Genomic DNA, 10,273 nt, shown 5'->3' with positions numbered 1-10,273 from the left:
CCTGAACAATGGACTCCTCCTTCTTTAGCAATTCTTTGTTTTCACAAAAAAAAGTAGCAAAGAGGTTTTTTTTTTTTAACATATGGATTCTTTTCTTTTTTCTTTAATCTTTTTTGGGAGTAGGGATCTAGTGATAACACTAGGTATCATTAAGTTTAAAAGTAATGTATAATTTATTATCTTTTGTGTTATACATACATATTGCTTTCCATAACATTCAGATCAATTCAAAGCTCCACACACAGTGCTTGAATGTTCCTTTTGTCCTTCATTCCCTTAAAATCCTCATTAACAAAATTAATAAACATGATCATTGGTATCTTAAACTGCCCTTAACCTGGTCAAAGTTGATTATTTCATGCCCAATTCTAACCTATATATGACTGTGAATGTGGTCATTAAAACCAGAGTTTGTTTTGAGAGAAGAAAGACAATATTTCAAAAGTTAGATTAAGTCCAGTGATGTGGAAGCCTGCATATCTCTAGAAGAGCAGTGACCTCAGAATTGACAGGGATCAGAAGCAGCAACAGAACAGAGAGAAGATCATGGGACAAGCTCAGAGATATGTTTTGAGGGTCAGCAGCAGTATAGTGACAAGGAGTGAGTAATAAACCAAGTCTACCAGACCGATCAGAGGAATCTCCAGATTCCTTCTGGATCCAGGTAGAAGTTGGAGCTGAGGAGTAGCAAGGGACTAAACCAAAATGTGGAGGAACAAAGAAGGAGGTCTTACCATTCACTGATTTTCTGAGTTAAATGAAGTTTGCCAACTTGGAGGAAAGAGGCTGACTCTTCATTACTTCCTTCCTTGGGACAAGGAGGGAATGCTCAGTTTCAAGATAATATTATAAATTTAGGAATTTTGTTTAGATCCCTTGAAAGATTTAGAGCTTAACAAAAGAAAGAGGTTGACTATCTGCTATTACTAAATGTGCTCTCCCAGTAGAAGAGCCTTAACTTCAGATTAATACTTTAATTCTGAAATGAATTTAAATCTCAATATTGGCCCCTGGGGCAGGTGGAACTCACCTTAGCAAAGTTTGATTTTCTAAAGCAACTCACTCTCTTTCCCTTTTGTAGGATTTATTTTATTTTACTTTAATTTATGGAATAAAAAAAACATTTCCATAACATACTACCAAAAAAAATGATGGTATGTGAAACTGGAAATTTGCTGTGCACAACTTCCTATTCCTGTCAAATATACAACAAATTATCATATAGATTTTTCTCCCTCCTCTCTCCCCCAGGGATGGCTACCATTAGACAAAAATAGGTGTGTTTGTGTGCATGCATACGTGTGTGTGTGTGTGTGTGTGTAAAACAATTCTATACATACTTCCATTTGTCAATTATTACTCTGGGTGCAGAAAACTTCTTCATATGTCATTTATAGTTAATTTGGATGTTTATGATAGAAATAAATAACTTATTCACTCATTCTAAAAACAATATTGCTGTTATCATATACCTTGTTCTCTTGGTTCTGCTCATTTCATTCTTCATTATTTCATGAAAGCCTTTCCATATTTTTTTCTAAAATCAGTGAACTCATCATTTCTTATAACACAGTAGTATTTTATAACAAGCATATACCACAACTTGTTCAGTTTTTGGCCAATTGAAGGGCATATTGCAATTTTCAGGTCTTTGACACCACAAACAGAGCTCTATAAACATTTTAGAAAATAAAAGTTCTTTTTTTTCTTTTCCCCTAATCATCTTTGGAAGTAGACTAATTAGTAGTATTACTGAGTCAAAGGGCATAATACATAGTTTAATAACTCATTGGGGATAATTCCAGATTACTCCCCGAAATGATTGTATCATTTTATGATTCCACCAACAATGAATTAATATTGCAATTTTTCCACATCTTCTCCAACATTTGTCACTTTCCAATTCTGTAATTTTAGCTGATTTGGTGGAAAATGATATCTCAAGGGGGTTTTAATCTGCATTTCTCTAATCATTAAAGATTTTTAGAATTTTTATATGATTATAAATTTTATTAACTGTATTATTCTAATTATGAAGGATGATATAGGTACCTGGCAGCAAATGGTCCATCAAAGCAGGAAGAGTTGTTTTGAAGTTTAGGCAGGTGAGGTTTCAATATTAGCATTTTTTATTGACCTAGGCAAATGCTGTCCTAAATATGTCTTTTTAGTCTGAGTAATTTCATAGAAAATTTTATATAAAGACTTAAATATGACAAAAAAAATTGTGGGACAAAAAAGTAGAAGTTCATATTTCTAGGAGAAATTATTGTGGGCACTGGACAGAGGTTTTAGATAGAAGCCTCTAATCATAAATTTTAGCAAATAAAACTAAAAGCTTCATTTCTAGGCTATGGGTTACACTACTAAATGCTAAACAACTGACTTTCTTAAAAATACTCACATACACACATATACACACACACACACACAAATATGTACACAACAAGCTTTTAAATTTAAGTTGCTTTATTAACATTTTGTTCATTAGTTTCAGAAGTGTAAATGTTCAACAAAACAATACAGCAAACCTTGATTTGTAGCATTTTCAGATTTCAGCTCAAGCTGAAAATTTAACAAATGATTCTTCTGATGAAGTGTGACCCTGCAGTAACATACATTTTCCAGATTTTTTCCTATTCCTTTAAATATATTTCTGACTCCTTAATCAATATCATTTAGTCTCTAGTTTTTCAAAGTGGTACATTTTGTAATACAACCATTTGATTATCCAAAGAAAGCTTACTAAACTATATTCTGAAGAACTAGGTCAAGAGAAAAAAATTATATATATGTATATATATATCTTTTTTGTGAACTGTGCGACTTCTATATTAGTTCAATTGTATTTTATTATTCCACTCAAAGCCAATAACCCACAATACATACATCTGAAAGTTTCATATTTGGTTATTATTCCTTTTTAAGTGGAATTGTATCTTCCCTCCCCTTCTCTCCTTCCTTCCTCCCTTTCCTCCTTTCCTCCACTTTTCATACATTCTTTTTTATTCTCCTTCCTGCTCTTCTTTACTTCTTTCCCCTTCTAAACTCCATTCACAATGAGCTCATAAAAACTGAAAATATCAAGTAATTTTTCTCACTAAAATTTGTTGAGAAAGGAAAAACATATCTTTCCATGAACTTTGAGCATCTTTATGTTAGGTCTGAAATCCCATCATTAACTTGGAACCTGTGGAACAGAAATAACAGATTACCTATTTTCCTAAACTGCAATGCACCGTGGGACTGCAACTGTTTTTTTAGTAAATGTTTTGGAAATTTTCCCACACACCTGACAAACGTTAGTCAGCCAACAGAGTTTGCTTTCTTATTGCTTTGATATTGTGTTTTGGTTATAAATTCTTATTTCTACAGGTCTGAATGAATCTTAACTATAACCAGAAATAATTCAAGTCATGCTGCCTGCTTTTTTGTGTAGTGAGATTAAAATGATTCATTCTCTTACATTTTCAAGGAGTCTTTATCATAAACCAATTTGAAGACAATGTACTAATTTGAGGAAACATATTCTTTGGGCTTATTTTTCCTGAAAATTTAAGGTATATGTATGCATATATATATACACATACATAAATCTTAAAAGTTAATATATACACAACCACATATACATATACACATATGCATATATATGCATATGTATATTTGCATACACATATATATCTTTTCCACTACTTGTCCATATTTATGAAGGTTCCACCTCCAAAGGGAATACTCAAAGTTGAATAAGAAATTGATAGATGAACTTGCCATTTATAAGAGGGTTTATGGTTTAGTCTAACTGGCACATAAAATGTTGGCTTGCCTTTGGCATTGATGAAGTATTTTGACTTAAAGGGACAGAAGTGAAACAAAAATTATCCTTGAAAACAAAATCTCTGTCTTGTGCTGCTAAATAGATACAAAACGTCTTTATCATTGTCATGAGTCACAGGGCTCTATACTTTTCCTGACTCTCTTTAGCATTATTAACAGTTACTTGAAATACAGAAAAAGTACTCATCAGATTGACAAATAAATAAAATTGGGAGAAATAATAATAAGTGACACATAAAATGCCTGAAGTTAGCAAAATGTTTTACATATATTATCTCATTAGTCTTACAACAAACCTATGAAGCAAATGATACATTTATTGTTGTCCCTGTTTTAAAGATAAGGAAGCCAATGTTCAAAGAAGATCAATGACTTACCCATGGTAATATGGCTAGTGTCATAGATGTGATCTGAACCCATATATTTCTGACTTCAAGATAAACACCATTGATGCTAAATCCCTCTATCAAGTGATTATCTCAGAGCTGGAACCAATGATGTTGCAGAATTAACACAGAAAAGATCATTCCCAGGACAGACATTCCAACATACGCTGAGAAGTAGTTACTGCCTACTTGTGTGGAGTCAAACACTATGGACCCATCCTTCTAGCTATTGTCTCTATGATATCTGACTTCCCAGAGTTCTAAGTGTTTCTTCAGTGGGAAGGTACTAAACATTAGACTGACTCAATTCACAATATTCTTATGTGTAGCTGGATCTTTCCTTATAGTTTTCTTTTATCTCCCATACCCAACCCCTTTATGTATAACCATATGCTTCTTTGAAATTGGAGTTTTTGCCAAGGTATAAGATGATGGATTTGGAATCAGAAAGACATAGGTTAAACTCCCATTTTAAGTTTGTGTTTTGTTGTTGTTTGTTTTCTCGCTTATGGGATCCTGGGAAATTGATTTGGAATTTCTGAGCCTCAGTTTGTACATCTATAAAACAAGAATAATCATTGCTAGTTCTGATCATTATATGTGTACGCTGGAGCCTGAAGTTTCATACTGATGACCTACTCATTAGTGGGACAAACCAGCACAGATTGGAGACCAATATTGAAGCTGAATACCAATGCCTTTACAGCCAATCGGGGGGCTGTCTAGAAACCTGACAGATATCATTCTCACCCTCTCCATTCTCAGTATTATTAACGGGAATATCAGTTACAGAAAGGTATGTTCTGAGCAAAAAGACATTGTCCAGAGCTCCTCAAATTCCTATGATCTTCCTTTGACCTCGATTGGAATTTTCCAAGAAGGTAGAAGCTTACAAAGGTCACTGTAGGGGAGCTTACAGCATTCAGAGTTGAATATTTTCAGAAATTTAATTCCAGAGTAAACTGAGTATGAAGAAAAGCAATAACCAAAACAGAGAATAAGGGTCTATAAGAGACTGATTTACAATTGGGGGAGGGAGGTGGGTAGATGTTCCAGAGTGGCCTGTGATATAAAAAAAAAAACTGAAGTAATAGTAGAACCATAGAAGTCACGGGAGAGATTTTTACATTGAGGCATGAAAACAAGCCAAAAAAAATGTAGGTAATGTTTTGGAATGTATTAAATTTGAAAAGCATTACACAATGTCCATAAATGCCAGAAACTTAAAAAAAAGATAGGATCTCCCCTCAAAGGGCTTGCATTATCTTGGGAAATATAGAACATTTTTAAGGTAGGGAACCAAAGAGGCAAAGGAATAATGCAAATAGTAATTCAGATAAAAGATGGGTAAGAGAGAATGTTTTCATATGGAAGAATCAGGACAAGTTCCATGGAAGAGGGAGTTCCTGAATTGAGTATTGGAGCATTTCAATATAAATTTCTGAGATGAGGGAGTTGAGGAATAATCAACAATTCTAGAACCTGGAGAAAATTAAAGGTTAGGAGCCATGAACCTTGATCCAGTGGACTGTTTGCCAATTCACTGTTTGTTTTGGGGACTACCCAAGAGCCTCTCATTCTTCTCCTCACATTGAAAGCCACTCCAAACAGCAGACCAGGCTTCCTATACCCCTGAAGTACTACCCTTTAAGTGCTTCTAGTCCATAAGAATTTGAAAACTCCTGTCCTTCAGAAGCAGCTCTTTTTCCCAGGAATAGCTCCACACTTGTTCCCTAGAGTCCTGGAGTACACTCTTTTCTGAAGTAGAATGAGGTGCAGTGGAGTATATTGTATATTCAGAGATGGTTGGACCCTTCTCTGGAAGCTTGGTAAGTTATCATAGGTGAATAAAAATCCTGGACCCTATTGCCTAATATGGTCTAGCCTACTCACAAGCTAAATGATCCCATTTTTTAAGGATATGCCTGATGTAGACAAAAAGCATCTCTGGCGGACCCTCTCCATGCTGCTTTTCTAATGTGGAATTAATCACGGGAGAGATAAAATTCTCTCCTTTGTTCCCCTGAACAGAGGACCAGATATGAGGAGGAAACTAAGGAAGGAAACCCTGGTGGCTCTACTAAGAATCATCACCCTGGGAGGAAGGATATAGCAGTAATAAAACAGGAAAGGGAGATTGGAGCTAAAATGTGAAATGCCTTAAATTCCAGGTTAAGGCACAACAAACAATATCTGAAAGGATTTTAGTAATCTGGACTAGTTAATATGAAATTACTAGGATGAAATTTAGCAGTGATAAACCTAAAGTTCTACACTGTTTCTTTGTTAAATCGATTCTGCAAGTAAAGAATGAGACAATGACTGCTTGAGAGTAGTTCAAAGGAAACTAGATTCTGATGTTTTAGTTGACCACATGTTCAATACAATGCAACAGCATGGCTAATTGCATAATTTTAGGCTTCATTAAATGAGCAAAAAAGACGGTGTTGTATAGTGAAAAGGGTGTTAAATTAGGAATCACATGTACTCACATCTTGCTCTTGACAATTACCATCTATGTGACCCTGACTAAGCCCCTTTGTGTCTTTAAACCTCTGGTAACATATGTGGTTGATACTAGACCTCTTATTTTGGAAGTAGAATTTGACCTGGTAGATTCCTTGCTATTTAGGGTTAACATTTTTTCTGTAGATTTGGACGTGAGTGGAGGAAACCTTTCATTTACTACAAGTCTCATTTTCTTCAACTTCATTTGGTATAACCCATGGGTGGGGAACTTGTGGTCTAGAGGTCACATGTGGCTCTCTATGTCCTCAAGTGACTGAATCCAAACTTCAAAGAACAAATCCCCTTAATAAAATGATTTATTCCCTAGAACTGGCATTATTTATATTCAAGAGAAATTAAAGGCAAATAGAAGAACATTGCAGTGAGAAGAAACTAGAAATGAAGGAGACCAGGATATATCCATTAAAGAAGGTGGGATTGGATTGGAAGGAAGCCAGGAAGAAGAGGTGCCAAGCATAGGGTTATTCAGTCAAAAGATAACCTCAGGAGATGTAATGTCAAGAATAAAAGTAAGAAAGGTGTGTTGGATCAAAAAGTAGGTGGAGGGGAGTAAAATGTAAGAAGTCCCTGAAGATAAGGAAGAATAAGCTTACAAGGACTTTAAATGACAAAGAAAACATTTTATATTGATCCTGCAGGCAATAGAAAGACATTAGTGTTTACTGAAATTTTTCAATTTTGAAAATATTTTTAAATTGCTAGAGATAAATAGGTTGATGCATTCAGAGAAGATCTATTGCAGCAAGCATCAGGTACTACATTGTATTGGAAAACATACTGTTCTAAGAATCAAGAAATTTGGTTTCTATGCCTGATAGGACCATTACCAGTATGACCTTGTAAAAATCACCTATCATCTATGGACTTCAGTGTCCCAATCTGAGGGGAAAAAATTAAATATGCATGTATACTCATACATATATTTATTTATTAATAATATAGATTGTAAATAAGGACATATATATACATGTGTGTATATATATATATGAGAAAGAGAAAGAGAGAGAGAGAGAGAGAGAGAGAGAGAGAGAGAGAGAGAGAGAGATCTTGAAAATTTATCTCAATAGCTATAAACTGAAACAGATACCACAGGTCCATCCCAACTTGAATTAATCTGCTTGGGTGGTCCCTAGAGCTCTCAATGTTATCTGGGACTTCAGAAGCATGGTCTAGGCCACTTAGCTACCTCATTACACCTGCCAGGTGTCCAGTTGGCCCTGAGTTAACTGAACAGATGGTAGATTGGCGATGTGCCTGGAGATTCCTGTGCCCCAAGAGGAAAGCAATATTGGCAATTATGAAATGCTCGTCATTGTTCACACATGAAAGGTTAAGGGTGTCGATTACTTTGTGCCCCCACCTTTGTGTAATTCATCTGATGGCATATGTGGTCACTTCTGAATCTGTTTCTTTTGATATCAAGAATTGTGGTAGGAAATCAAAAAATGGATGACCCCTTCTCATTTCTGACTAGGGCTTGGAAGGATTATTCAGAGGAAGCGAGGGAAAAAATGATGCAAATTAGTCTCCATGTAACAATGAGTAATTTATTGATCAGTGCAGGATATGACGATGATGGATGACTACAGCTGGAAATATTAGTATCTGTTTGGTTGCATACTTTACCTAACAGTATGTCAGCAGGGAACTAAGATTAGCACCATTTTCCTTTACTAAGAGGTTTCATGGTCAGGCAATTATCTGCTTTTGGAATTTTATATTGAAGACAAGATGCCAGGATATATTGCAATGTGTTGTCACTTTTAGTCCTCACTAAAACCAGTGTATGATTTTTGTGAAAGAATTTTCCATCTTACTTCAGATCAGGAAAAGGAAAAAAAAAGAAACCAATAAAACAGTAAACCAGTATCACTAGGGAAGAGATATTCTAAATTTTGGAATAACATTTATATTCAGAGTACCAGTACACTCTTTATAAGACAAAGGCATAGCTCCATGCTTCTTGTAATTTGCCTTAATTCTAGAGCTTCTTTTTAGTAAATTAGATAAGACAATTTTTCAGACATGTCAACTGGTTATTTGAGGATTTAGCACAGTGACTAGAACATAGTCCACAATAATGCTTATAAATTATCTGAATGCTAATGATCTTGAACCATCTCAATTAGATCTATAACATACCTAAAAAAGTGGAAATTTATGGAAAATTCTGTGCTTTAGAGAAAGCATTTTTGCTTTCTATTTAATAGTTACTTAGTATATAGTTGTTGAATTGAATTGAAAGAAGGAAGATCTATGTTTAAATTGTCCAGATTGGTTGTCCTAGGCACTGTTGCAATTTAGTGTAAATATGACCTATTCTGCCCAAATGTCAGTGCAAGAGTATTCTAAGAATTTCAATTCTCCAGTCATAAGTTCATAGATTTAGAATTAGAGAGAACCTTATGGTTCATCTAGTCTTACTATCTCATTTTATAGATTAGAAAACTGAGCTTCAAAGTGATTTACCCAAGACTGCATATATAGCACAAAGCAAAGTTGGATTTTAACCTACGTCTTCTGGTTCAAAATCCAACCCATTTTTCACTGTAACGTACTGCCTTATCCAATTTAGACGAAATTCTGACTTCCATTCTTCTCTTTGCTTGAAAAGAAAAAAAATGAAGCGTTAAAAAATAAGGAAAAATAAGCCCACTAGTTGTTATGTTCAACTCTGATGAGTCACACTGCATTAATGCAATCATAAAATTGTAGCCCTGGGACCTGTCATATTCCTCATTTTCCAAAATATTTCTTAAAAAGTCTATAATTTCATTGGCATAAATTCTGCTTCCATTGACAGAAATTATAATTCCTCCACAACTGAGTGCTCATGAATTGACACAACCTTAAAAAATTCAACACCCAATGGGCAACCTTGTGGTAATTTATTGCTGAAATTAGAATGATGCATCAGTCATTGAAGTGCCATCTGCTTCTGTGGACTCATTTGAACACTTTGTAGCTTGGTAGAACCTGGCAGAGTGTGCTTTCTTCTGGCACTGCTTTCAAGAGTCTACTTTCACATTTAGACCATAATAAGGTACCAGTGTAGGATTTTAGAGGATAGAAAATCAGGAATTTATGACCAGCCATTCCAGTTAAATTTACAAAGGGTAGGGTTTACCCCATTCTTAAACTGGTTAAAGATTTCTATTAACATTGGAGAAAGGAACTCATGCTTGGAAGTGATCTCAATATTACCAAAGTGATTAGAAGTCAGAAATAAAAATAGCAAGTATGTTCAATTCAGATTAAAGGATTAAGTGGACACCAGGAACAGATCTTAGAGGATAAGATGTATCAGAAATCAATCAATCAATCATCAAGTATTTATTAAGCAATCACTATGTTAGACATTCTGCAAAGATCTTGAGATACAAAAACAAAAACAAAATCAACGCTGCCACCCCTCCACCACAAAATTCATAATTTGCCAGTGGTTTCTGCTTTCCTTCCCTAATTGCTAGATAGATAGGAAGATAGATAGATAGATAGATAGATAGATAGATAGATAGATAGAT

The sequence above is a fragment of the Petaurus breviceps genome, unplaced genomic scaffold (genome assembly GCF_028583685.1).
Source record: "Petaurus breviceps papuanus isolate PSGF00001 unplaced genomic scaffold, PetGlider_PUasm1.0 76, whole genome shotgun sequence".
Classification (NCBI taxonomy): domain Eukaryota; kingdom Metazoa; phylum Chordata; class Mammalia; order Diprotodontia; family Petauridae; genus Petaurus; species Petaurus breviceps.
The sequence above is the reverse complement of the archived record's forward strand: the minus strand, read 5'-3'. Positions refer to the sequence as shown.